The sequence below is a fragment of the Cynocephalus volans genome, chromosome 8 (genome assembly GCF_027409185.1).
Source record: "Cynocephalus volans isolate mCynVol1 chromosome 8, mCynVol1.pri, whole genome shotgun sequence".
Classification (NCBI taxonomy): domain Eukaryota; kingdom Metazoa; phylum Chordata; class Mammalia; order Dermoptera; family Cynocephalidae; genus Cynocephalus; species Cynocephalus volans.
The window spans coordinates 128,998,300-129,011,193 of NC_084467.1; the positions used below are offsets into that span (position 1 = coordinate 128,998,300).

At 36.4% G+C, this 12,894-nt stretch overlaps 1 protein-coding gene across 1 annotated transcript in view; it reads left to right on the forward strand.

Moving 5' to 3' along the window:
• DNM3 (dynamin 3) overlaps positions 1-12,894 on the forward strand; it is a 483,214-nt gene that overhangs the window by 399,227 nt on the left and 71,093 nt on the right. The gene's annotated exons all lie outside the window — the stretch shown is intronic.

A 12,894-nucleotide genomic window follows, 5' to 3' on the forward strand; every position in this document is an offset into this window, starting at 1 on the left:
ATATACACACACCATCAAGCAGACTCTGCAGAAGAGCAGATCTCCCCACTTGCCGCCCCGCCCCAAATCTTTATACTATCCAGGTTTCTCCCCAGAACTAAAGTATTGAGACTGTGCCGTGGGGCTTTAGTCCAGCTTGACACTTGTGGTGTTTACTTGGCTCTCAGTCAGTTCATAGGACTGATCATGCATGAGTTGGGCCCTTTCCAGGCCCCAGATAGGGATAGAATCTTTTCAGGAGAAAGTCTGAGATATGGGTACAGTGTAGGACAATTGAAGTGTTTCTAGGGGGACTTCAGCCTGACCACATCCCCATGGGTTTACACTAGAATTTAACAGAGTTCTCGGGGTAAAGGATTAAGGATTTGTACCGAAATATTCTCTTCTTTGTTGTTATTTTAGTTCACACATAGGCTCCTTCCATCCTACAGCTGCCTGTTGGCACCTAAAACAATGAACCTCCCACAACACACCCTGAGCCCTCCAAATGGAAGTTAAATCAGACATTTTCTTGATGATACCCTGGTACAGACGTATCTGTATATGATTTTCATAATTGCTGTCCAGTTTTTCTCCTGTGGTTTGTATACAGATTTGCATAGATATATACCTCTCTGAAGACTACATATGAGAAATCATTTAAAAAATCAGAGTACCACTTTTACTTTTGTTTTCCATTCTAACCATTAATTATTACTCTTCCTTGTCCATAGATGGCAATGTGTTTAATTTTACAAATATTCTATATTAAATATGCACATATACTTATTTTTTTCATTCATCGATTCCACAAAAACCTTTTGAACATGTGCTTTTTGCCAGGCACCATTCTAGGCAGTAGTCATACAGAGGTGAACAACAAGATTCTGCTCCAATGGAATAGACATTAAACAAGGGAGTGAATTGCTATCATTGTAAATGTTATTTAAGATAGTGATAGTTCTATCTAAAAATTAAGTTACAGAGACAGTGAGAGAAAGGGGCAGGTGAGCTTTATTTTAGTAAAAGGTATCAGGGAAGGCCCCTTTGAAGAGTTGACATTTGAGTAGGATCCTTAAGGAAAGGACGGAGTAAATAATATGGCAGTTTGAAGAGTATTCTTGGCAGAGAGTGAGCAAGTGCAGACCAAAGCTCAGTGCCTTAGAGGAGCAATGAGATTAGTGGGTCTGAAACACTGTGAGCGAGGACAAAGGTGACAGGTACTTTCCAGGAGGGTGGTTGGGGCCCGACAATGGAGGCAGGAAATGATGGTGAGTATCTTGGATTTTATTAAGTGAGATGGGAATCTACTAGAGGGTTTCAATCCAGTTAGTGACATGATAAGATTTACATTTTAAAAAGCTCTTTAGGGTTGGGTATTAGGAGTAGCAGTAGAACATATGAGTTTAAGCGCAGGCTCTCATGTCAAACTACCTATATTTAAATTCCAGAAGCTCACTTACAAGCTGTGAGATGTTCGGCAGGTTACCTAGTCTTTTTACATTTCAAGAGTCTCATTTCTAAAATGAAGATAACAATAGTCCCTTACAGGGTGGTTGATAGGATTAAATGAGATAATGCAGGGAAAGCATTGAACAGGGCAGGCACAAGTAACCACTCTGTTTTCATTTATATTAATAATCATCATGATTATTATTATTATTATCATTTCCATCACAAACTACTTTCTTTAACAGCTAGGGAACGGTTAAAATACTTTGAATATTGTAGTATAGTCCTGTGAGATTGTACATATGCTGTTGTCTATTTTCCAGATATGCTTGGTTATACTCGTATAAGATATCGATGTGTGTGTACACATATGTGTACTACATCTTCCTTAACGTGCAACTATAATGTTTGTGAAAATGTATTTATCGTCATGATTTTGTAAATTAAACATATTTTAAATGCACTAGATCAGTTTGCTATTTAAAAAAAAAAATTATGTAGTGCGTCTCTTGTGAGGGAAAAACTGTCTTGGAAAAGCAAAATTACCCATCCCCTAGTGAATAGTTATATAAGTCTGGATTTTCGAGTATCCATAGCCCTACATCAAGAAGAGAGTCAGAGAAATATTTTCAATTTTTTATTAGAATACCCAATTTTCAGCAAATCTAGAGATATTCTACACAATCAGTTTTGATTCTTTTCCATCATTTTTGTTTGTTTATAAACACAAATTAGTACAATTTTTTGGCTGATAAAGACAAAGAAAGGGGTGTTTACTACATACCAAGGGAAAGACAGGAAATTAAATTTAGCAATGTTCCATGAATGTTGCTTTTTCTCAGTCTTCACTATAAACAATATTTGCATTTCTTATGCACCAGGTAGTCCTACAGATCATATTACGCAATTGCTTGACTTTCAGATGTTTCAATGGCAACTAACTACTGAAATCCGTCAAGTACGATGCTTATCTAAAAATTCCATTTTGTGATTACTCTCACTTACGTTTGGAGGAAGGATACTTATAGGAAGTTATTCCTAATTTAGAAGTATATGATGAAGTCAGATTAAGTTAATAACAGATGCTTCTATCTAAGTAAATTTTTAGGACTTCTGAATAGTGTGACATTTTGTTTTCGTATCAATAAACCTTGAGTAGACAACAAATCAGTCAATTGCTACCCTAGTAATGAAACATTTGTGTATCATGCATGGACATGAGTCTAAACTCACAAAGTTCTGTTTTCTACAAAAAATACCTCAATTTTGACTTGAAAGAAATTTCTACACAGATCCTTTTTTAAAAATTATATAAATTTGATGTCATTTAGACAGATAGCCATCACCCAAATTTGAATGAAATGGCATATAGGACAGGTTTTTTTTTTCTATTAAGGTTTTATACGCACTTTTTAAAAAATAGCATTCCCACCACCATGTTTTCTTTCCATCACATCCAAGTGATGGAATGTTTTTAGGTGACTCATATAAAAATGTTTTGCCACCCTATTTCTTTTGTCTCTCAAGTTATTTCTCTTGGAGTTTTCTAAAAAATTTCTGTCTTTCCTTCCCTTCCTCCCTTTTTCTTCCTTCTTTCCTTCATTCATCACTATTATAGTGAACTCTAGAGATTCAAAGATAAAAAAAGATGTGATTCTTACTTTATAGGAATTTTAAGTCTAGTGGAAGAGAGAGATGCAAATAAATAATTACTCTACAATGTGATAAGAACTGCAGTAAATATCTGTACAAAATGCAGCAGCCCAACAATTTTCCCATGAGCATTTTCTAATTACCTTCTATTTTCCCATGTGCATTTTCTAATTACTTTCACTCCCTTAATCTTTCTGCATCCAAAGCAAAATACAGAATTTTTATCTGAGCAGTGGAGTATGTGACCCTAAAATGGAAATGAAGAATTTCAGATTGTTTGTTGCCATGCCACTGACTTGCTCTGTGAACTTAATACATAACCTCTCTGAGACACAAATTTAACCTTCTATCAGTCATCTGATATTTCTGAGCAGCCACGATATTGTTAAAATATATTTAAGTCTGAATGTGGATTTAGGAGAATTTTATTTCTTTTATTTCTATTTCCTTTGGCTATTAAATTGAAATTATAATCATTATACAATTTTATATTCAGAGTAAGGATGTTTCTATTGAAATTAGTTAATAGTTACTTTCACTGATGAATACAATTAAAGAAGAGGTGTGCGTGTGTGTATCAGTAGTTGAAGGCTACTGTTAAAGAACTTTTAAAAGATTACTGACACATTTACATAAATTTTACATAAATCAAATGTGAATTTGATTAAATATCTAAAGACCATGAATAGCAAACAGCCAATTTTTCTGGCATAGATTTATTGGTTTACAATGACTTAAATTGTGTATACAAACATTAAAGAATTCCAAATTCAACTTCTTTGAAACATAATGTGTGTAGTGGAATGAGGTAGATGTTAAATCAGATCCACTCAATATTTCAATCCTGACCCTGCCATTTATTAGCCATGTGGCTCGGGCGACTTACTTAACCCTCTGGTTGTTTATTCTTCTCTAGACTCAGTCATACCTCCCTAAGAGTGATTTCATAGGATTAAATGAAGATTCTAGTGCATCACAACTAGTTCTGCACCTTCCACTGGGTGAATGTGTTCAGTACCACCCGGCCTTTCATATTATTATTCAAAATCATTATTGTGTCCATGAAGCTGTAATTCCCAATTTAGTACTTCCCTTTTCTTTGGAAACTATCAGTGTTATTTGGGCATATGGAGGGGGAATTTTCCCCATCTGTTGGCTGACCAAGCCAAGTTGTTTAAAGGGAGTCTTTATGCTGCCTGGGGCGTCTGTCAAGAGTGAGCTGTGAGCCCAGAGAAGCTGTCGAGGAGAACTTAGAATTCTCAAGCCTACCCTCACACACTGGCCTGATGGCTATCTGAATGAAGCAATCTGCAGATCCACGCTTGCCCCGGAAAAAAATATGGTGCAAATTTAGTTTTGCAAGTTTGTTAAGTCAGAGACACCTCAGAGCTTTTTAAGAGGTTCGTATGAGGGTACTTCAAAAAGTTCATGAAAAAATTGAATTAAAGGATAATATAAATCCTTCCACGAACTATTGGAAGACCCCTCATACTAGCTCTATATATGTAAGTGGGCCTCCCCTATGGTGTATTATTTCTTGAGTGGTTAAAAATGACAATAGAAAGTGAAACACCCCAGAACTTCACTATTCCTCTGAACTCAAGACCCTCAGCCATAGTAGATGCTTTTAGGACTGCTTTGTAGGTTGAAACCATCTTACAATGAAGTCCTTCTGGTACTTCAGAAATTCCTCTTGGGTAGACTCTAAGTGTGAATTTTTCTCTATGTCAAATAACCCTTAGGGGAAAGGGTCTCTGTATCATCCTAGCGGGAGAAGAGGCATGGCCACAGACCTCTGTAAATATTTATTAATGCAGTGATGACTTCTCACATATATTTATTCAGCAGTCTAATAATACATGACTGCTACTGCCCGACACCTAGTCCCACTTCACATAACTTTATTCTTATGTGTGAAGCACTTAGAGCAGCTATAGAACCAACGCTGAAGCGTTAGTTTTTCTTCAGTGGAAGGACTTTGAGGGATCTAAACATAAATTGCCCCCATGCAGAGTAGTGAAGGGAATTCTCAGGCATTTACATCCCACCGTTCATGACTGTTATGCCTCTCACAGAATAGACAGTTGGGAAATGATTGAATGAAACAAGAAATGGCCAAGCCACACCACGTCCTCCGCTTGTGTTTCTTGTATTTAAGGATTAAGGCTTCCTTCTGTGACATCATTGCTGCCACTACAGACAACCATTTGCCATCAAGTGGGGAAGCCAGTCATTCCCTAATGTTCAGAAATACTTGGTTGAACTCCTGAAACTTATTTGGTAGATCAAAAGCTGCACTGCTGTGGAATGCAATAAACGCCATCTGTTTGAGGTATTTTCAGCAATATTGCACTTCTTTGGAGAACCAGGGTCCCATTATTCTCTAATACAGTCTTTTACTCCTGATAAAATTCCTAGTGGGGATCTTTATTGCCTTGTTGAATAGTTGGCATAGTCTTTAGAAAGGACCTTTTTTCCCCGCTTCATTCATTATTGTACCATTACTTATATCTCAGATAAGCCAGTGTGTTAAGGGTTATATCATGACAACTCACAATGCCAAGAAGTGTCTCTACACTATTTTATCAGTGTCTTCAAATTAATGTTTTCATTATTAAATACGATGGCCATGATGGTTCCTGGATTTAGGCATTTCCCCATAGTCACCAACTGGCATTGTTTTCCAGGAAACATACTCTCCTGGGATCATTGCCTCACCACTCTGCAGAAAATTTCTGTACGTATTATTTCCCCCTCCACATGCTCAATGTAAAACTAAACGCCAGATCTCCAGCCTGACCTGTTCTTCCACCCCGTTTCCAGTCTCCTCCAGATGCAGGCACTTTCATCACAGCTCCCTCTAACTCTGCATCTCAGCGAGAAATTCCTTCTGGGCCCCTCGTGAGAAGAGTTCAGATCTGTTCCCTGCCCAAACCCCATCATGTCTCCCCCACAGGATCTGACCTTGAGAGGACTCAGGCTGCCCTGGGAGTAATGAATCACTGTTTTATTTTTTTAGGCCATATGTGAGTTAAATTGTTTGATATAAATCATACTCCTGCAGCTCCAGTTTGAAACAGGAGAGCCATTTGCCTGCCGCCTGCCGCCTGCCGCTGGCTGTTCTGTGTCTCTATCCGGAGTGTCACTTTTAGAAATGACTACATTTTTGTGACTAACCTTTCCAGACCCATTTTCTTGAATGTGGAGCAGTGTTTATTTTGGCAGAGTCCCCACTATACAGTCTTTGCTTCCCATGCCAACCCAAGACAAAACTCATAATTTACAAAAGAAAGAAATGGTACAGATGGAGGTCGTAACTTGGTCTGCTTACCCTGTCTCCCCAGAACCACCCACTCCTTTCCCACTCTTTTCCTTTGCTCTCTTTTCTTTCTTTCTTTCTTTTTTTTTTTTTTCTTTTTCTTTTTTTTTTTTTTCCACCTTCTTTGAAACCAAGGATGCAGTGTTTGTTTAAAAATGCACTGGCTGATGAAATTTTCCACTGCTTGGCATGTTGGAGGAGGGGCTGTCAGGAAAGGGCAAACCAACATACTAAACGCTCTGCCTTTCATGCTAACAGTTCAGTTATTACCAATTCAAACCAATTCTTTTTGGCCAGGTTTCCATAACCCAAGTATTCTAAGTAGAAAGAAAGGGGAAAAATCTCTGTCATAATTTTCTGTTGTTATAAACGTATGATTTCATTTAACCTAAGTGGATTCTTTACCTTACTTTCCATGAGCTCTAGATGCTGGATTTGGATGCATGGGATGTCAGTGAATAGTTAAATTATTTGTTTTGATTTTGCTCTGGCAAAAAAAACCCTCAAAATTTTAAAAGAAATTTATGCTTAACATATTTTCTTTCTTTTTCCTTGCTGCTATGTGCACAGGGGAACAACAAAGTAAGTTCTTTGTCTTACTGCAAAGACAAATTTCTTTTCTGTCTCCCCAGCCCCCACTCTGCTCCTGCATGTGTCTTCACAAGAGGGTTTCTGTGCACGTTGGAATGACTGTCCTCTGTTACAGTGCACGAATTATATTATTGTGTGCAAATGTTTGGGGAAAGGGGTGTTTGGACTACTGTAATAGCTGTTGTTTTGACCTTTTGGAGGGGAAATATATTATGTTCTTTAGAGTTGGTTATTGGGCAGTTCACAGAGGTTGATATTATGAGGAAAGAGATTGCTACTGAGAGCAAAGATTATGAAGATTTAATAATGAGGGCTCTTCTGTACAAAGGATACAACAATCTGATGAAACTCAGTGCTGCTGAAGTTTTTGACCAAAAATCAAAGCTCTCATGTTAATGTGCAGTTATAAAAACCCCAAACTAGAGTCTTAAATAGCAGTATGGCTGGCTTTGTTGGCAAAACTGAACTAGATCAGTGCTCTGGCTTTGAAGGTGCCTTAAAATGGATGGAAGAGGGTGGGGCCAACATTTGACTTGGCTTCTGCGCCCTTGATGTTTTCCAGCTGGATGGAAGCAGGAGGGTGTGGGGATGAAGGGGAGGCTGAAATGTGTATGATAGATTTGTGAAACCAGGCAACACACATGAATGGTGGAAATTATCTTAATGTTATTGTTATAATAGATAAATGAGAAATTTAGTAGTTCATTGGGCTGCTAATTTGTTTAGATTTTAATTCAGCATTTCCAAAGGAATAGAACTACTTCTCACTTATATTAGAAATATAATAGTAATGTAGTTGGGGAAGATGGTGTTAAGTTCAGCAGGGTGATTTGTTTTCTTATTTTTCTATGGATATATATTAGTGTTTCATCCTACCCGGTGGCCCACTTAATAAAAGGGGCCTCATTGAATACAATAAGAATTGAAAAGAATCTGTTATATAAGGGTTGGCTTGCATATTTAAACCAGCTGGAATTAATCAAAAATGCTATTCATAAGCCATACTATATAGAATGTAAAACAAATGTGGGAACTCTTTTGCAGTTTGATTCGATGGAATGTGCTATTATGGAGTAAGTTGACATAGATGGTTGGTATTGAAATGTGTCACTTTATAAATTTGTATCTTGATATAACTGCTTATGACCCAAGTAATAATATTTAATAAAGTTAAAATATCATCAGAAAAGCATAAGATAGGCATTTGTGAAGGAGTAAAGGGGTGAACTGAGCCCATTCGTAGTACATTTTTTTAAAAACAGCAGGTAACTTATTAAATCGATTAAAGATTTTGTCCACAAAGTAAAGGATAATATTTCTAATTAATACTACTATTCTTGAAGAAAACATTTGGACAAAATATAAAAGCCATGTGTTAGTTTTTATACCACGTTATATTTTCATATAATTTACATATAAATTATATAAAATATATAATTTTTGTGGTATATAATTTATACCACATTATATATTTCAATTCTCAAATAGTAAATTTGTTTAACCTTGGTCACTTGCATTACACTGAGTCTCTGTCTTGCATGGAATTTCATCATGTGCTGCATCGTCTGTCTGAAAAAAAAATTTTTTTTAAAACTACCCCGGGCTGATTGTAAGTGTACTAATCGGTAGCCTGTGCAGGCTGAAGATCAGGGAACCAGCTGCTGACATTTTGGGTAGGCGCTAACTCTTAGATCACTCAAGATACATTGATGATTTGTGTCTTTCAATAGTGATTCACTGATGACTTAAGAGCATTTGTAAAATTCCCAAAAGAAAACACTTCTCCGTAGCAGGAGTCATCTATTTGTTGCGTCTCGCATGATCAAGTTGTTCTGGGTAATAAAATGTTCAGTTTAATAGAGTTTATGGATTTTCAAATCATTAAATGCAATGAGCAATAAAACTCAAAAGATCTAAACCGTTGCTCATTAAGGGTACCTTTCAGGTGATGCAAAAGGCTCTCCAGGATCTCTAGGCACCACCCATAGGCAGCATCCACATCACGAATGCTTGTGTGTGCTATGGGGGATCTTCGGGTGCTGGTTAGAGGTAGAATGTTGGTTAAAGAGTGTCAAAGATGCACGTGCCTACTGTTTTGATTTTTAATTGGAGAATGAGTAATTTAGAGGTGCTGGTATTTATTGCCCGTGGCCTTATTTTTAATTGTTCGTGTAATGAATAAGTGATAGTCAGTGAAAAATATAATGCTAACACTTTAAAAATATGTTCGTTGTACTTTCTATCAACTCTGGCATGAAAAAGCTTTTTCAAATCACAAACAGCACATCTGCACTCTATTTTCCTGTAGCTTAGAATTTCAGTATAAATGGAAAACACTGGAATACAAGCTGTGCTGTCTCCAGAGTATAGATCTGGATTCTTCAAAAGGAGAATATGAGATTCTCTTTTCCCTCTCATGCTGGAATGCTTGTTCTGAGTCGTCCCCAAGGCAACATCCCTGACTTGTTGCCTGCCGTATACGTGAGCCAGCTGTAAAGTGTGACTCATGCTAGACTCGCAAAGGCTAATAGTTTATTTAGTCCATGGCATTTTGTTATTTATGATATTAACCAGACTCTAAAGAAAATAAAGTCTTCTCAATTAATGATTCTTTAGATGAGCTGGATGGATTCATCTTCCCACACACAGTAGGTGTAGTGTACACACGTGTACACATACACATATAATCTGAAGTGTATAGAAAAACCTTGCTATTTATTTTCTCAGGGACAGCTAAATTGATCTACTTTGTCCCCCTTTAGATTACACTTAGAGTTTGGGAGCTAATCCTCGGAAGTCCAAGAAAACTAACTTCTGCAATAGATGCACATTTAGATTTACATTATGAACACACACTAGAACAAAACACCAGGGTTCACATGCTTCCTTGAACAATCATATGTATTTTCTTATTTCTCCTTAAAAAGCAAATTTTCCTTTTGTGAGGAGATCACATTTGCTCAGGAAAAATTTTTTCCTTCCAGGCCTATTACTTATTTTTCCTTCTGAAAATGTTTTTCCGTTGGCATAGTGATATCCTAAATTGCTTAGGGTAGAGTCTATCTCCTCGTTAGGTGGGTTTCCCTGGACCACAGATTCCAAGTCAATGTCTTCATTAGGAAGACCAGAATCCAGAACATACTGAGTCAGTTTTGGGAAAGTAAATAAATTTATACAGTAACAGAAAGGTTGTTTTGTTTTCTTAATTCATTTGTTTGTTGAGTACAAATGTAAATCAGAATGTCATTTTCAGAACTGAGGCCTTCAGGTAAAAATTAATCTCCATATTTTGTCCTAAAGAGTAGCCATTTAATTTCCTTCTTTAATTTAATGGCTTCTCTTTGTGGGCATTTCTAGAAATTTAATAGACTTAATTTTTTTTATTAAGGACTTTGAGTTTTGGTTAACTATTTTTGATGTTAAAGTAGACAAATTAAAGGTAGAGAAAAACTTAAAATATAAGAAAAAACATAACAGAAGCTCTCAAGGTTCTTAATGATGTTAGTACAGAAACACAAATGAAAACTAAAAGGAATTCTAGATTCAATTCAGAAATTAATGCTTCAAAAAGTTTTAAGTTATAGGAAAAAGCTACCTTTAACCTCTTTCCTCATGAATCTTTTATTACCGTTGAAAGAGAAATTTATGATCACTTTACTTACCTTCAGTCTTTTTAAACTAAAGGATTCTTATATTTCCTCCAGCAGAAGTATAAGGCTGACTCTATTGCTTGAAGAGAAGAAGCATTTGAAAAGGAGAAATAGAACGGATACATGCTAAAACAGAATTTTAAAATTACTGCATCTTATTAAGTTCTAGTTAGGTTAAATGCAATAATTTTATACATATTGGAGGGCCTTGAGATTTAAGAAAAGAAGGAAAGGAAAATCAGATTTGAAAACTTGGTTTTTTTGGATAACTTATTATACATACATGTGGGGTACAACATTAGTTTTCAATAATTGTGTACAATGTGTGATGGTTAGATCAGGATAGTTAGCTTAGTCATCATTACAATATGCGATCGATTTTTGTGTTCATTAACCAACTCCTCATTTACGCCCCTTCCTCTCCTTCTCCCCTCCCCTTTTCCACCTCTAGTAACCACAGTACCTTTCTCTCTTTCTAAAAGTTCAACATATTACTGTGATTGTCGCTTCTTTCTTTCTCTTTCCCTGTCTTTATTGTTTATTTGTTTCTTTATTGATTCAGTTCCCAGTTATATGTGAGAACATGTGGTATTTCTTTCTGTACCTGGGTTGTTTCACTTAGGATAATTTTCTCCAGGCTCATCTATGTTGCTGTAAATGGTAGAATTTCATTCTTTTTTATGGCTGAGTAGTATTCCATTGTGTGTACATACCACAGTTTCCTTATCCAGTCATCCATCGATGGACATTTAGGTTGGTTCCATTGCCTGGCTACCATAAATAGAGCTTCAGTAAACATGGGAGTGCAGGTGTCCCTTTGACCCGATGATTCCTAATCCTCTGGATATATCCCCAGTAGTGGGATTGCTGGATCATATGATAGTTCTATCTGTGGTTGTTTGAGAAACCTCCATACTGTTCTCCCTAATGGCTGTGCTAATTTACAGTCCCACCTTTTTCCACATCCTCACCAGGATTTGTTATTCTGTGTCTTTTTTATAATAGCAAGTCTGATTGGGGTGAGGTGATATCTCAAAGTAGTTTTGATTTGCATTTCCCTGATGATTAATGATGCTGAGCATTTTTTCATATAACTGTTGGCCATTTATATGTCTTTCTTTGGGAAATGTCTATTCAGCTCCTTTGTCCATTTTTTAATTGGATTATTTAGTTTTTGCTGTAAAGTTGTTTGAGCGCTTTGTATATTCTGGATATTAATCCCTTGTTGGATATGTAGTTTGCAAATATTTTCTCCCGTTCTGTAGGTTGTCTTTTTACTCTGTTGATTGTTTCCTTTGCTGTGCAGAAGCTTTTTAGTTTGATATAATCCCATTTGATTATTTTTTTTCTTTGTTGTCTGTGCTTTGGGGGTGTTTTTCAAAAAGTCTTTGCTCAGTCCTAAATCATGGAGTGTTTCCCCTATGTTTTTATTCTATGTTTAAAGTTTCAGTTCTTATATTTAAGTCCTTAATCCATTTTGAGTTTATTTTGATATATGGTGAGAGGTACAGATCAAGTTTCCTTCTTCTACATATGGATGTCCAGTTTTCCCAGCACCATTTATCAAAGAGGCAGTCTTTTCTCTAGTGCATATTCTTGGTGCCCTTGTTGAAGATTAGTTGGCTATTAGTAGGTAGGTTGATTTCCTGGTTTTCTACTCTGTTCCATTGATCTGAGTGTCTGTTTTTATGCCAGTACCATGCTGTTTTTGTTACTATAGATTTGTAATATAGTTTGAAGTCAGGAAATGTAATGCCTCTGGCTTTATGTTTTTTGCTCAGGATTGCTTTGGCTATTCAGGGTCTTTTATTGTTCCATATGAATGTTAGGATTGCTTCATTTCTGTGAGGAATGTCATTGGTATTTTGATGGGGATCTCATTGAATTTGTAGATGGCTTTGGGTAGTACGGACATTTCTACTACATTGATTCTTCCAATCCATGAATAAGGAATGTCTTTCCATCTTTTGGTTTCTTCTTTAATTTCTTTCAGTAGTGATTTATAGTTCACATTATAGAGATCTTTCACTTCCTTGGGTAGATTTATTCCTAGGTATTCTACTAGCAAACAGAACACAGCAAGACATCAAAAAGATTATACACCATGATCAAGTGGGATTCATCCCAGGAATGCGAGGATGGTTCCACATACACAAGTCAGTAAATGTAACACACCACATCAACAAAGTCAAGAACAAAAACCATATGGTCATCTCAATAGATACAGAAAAAGCATTTGACAAAATTCAA